Below are 593 nucleotides of genomic sequence, written 5' to 3'. Positions count from 1 at the left end.
CTTGAACTGCTGACCTTGTGGCTCAAACCAACTTTGCAGCCAAGTTCATTAACCCATAGTGCCACATTGAAACTCTGTAAAGTTTGGCAGTGGTGGGAACTCAGTGTAGTAAAAGATCTGAAAAGAACATTTCAAAGTACAGCTTGAGATGACAAAGTCAAGTATTATAATGAAATGTGCAAATATCTGAAGTTAGAAAACCAAAAGTGATGAACATGCTCAGCATTTCTCAAGTTGACATAACTAAAGAAAAAATTCAAGCCTTGGGTTTCTGTAATGAAGGAATCTATGGGCAAAATATTGAATGATGTGGGAAACATCAAAAGAAGATGGAAAGAGTACACAATCACTGTACCAACAACAACAACAAAAAAAAAATTGGTTGGCGTTCAACCATTTCAAGAGGTATTATGTGATGAAGAACTGATGATACTGAAGGAAGAAGTCCAAACTGCACTGAAGGTATTAATAAAGCACAAGGCTTCAGGAATTAACAGAATACCAAGTCACATGTCTCAACAAACTGATGCAGAGCTGGAAGCACTCATAAGTCTATGTCAAGAAATTTGGAAAACAGTGATCTGGTCAATCAA

The sequence above is a fragment of the Chrysochloris asiatica genome, unplaced genomic scaffold (genome assembly GCF_000296735.1).
Source record: "Chrysochloris asiatica unplaced genomic scaffold, ChrAsi1.0 scaffold00011, whole genome shotgun sequence".
NCBI classification, from domain to species: domain Eukaryota; kingdom Metazoa; phylum Chordata; class Mammalia; order Afrosoricida; family Chrysochloridae; genus Chrysochloris; species Chrysochloris asiatica.
The sequence above is the reverse complement of the archived record's forward strand: the minus strand, read 5'-3'. Positions refer to the sequence as shown.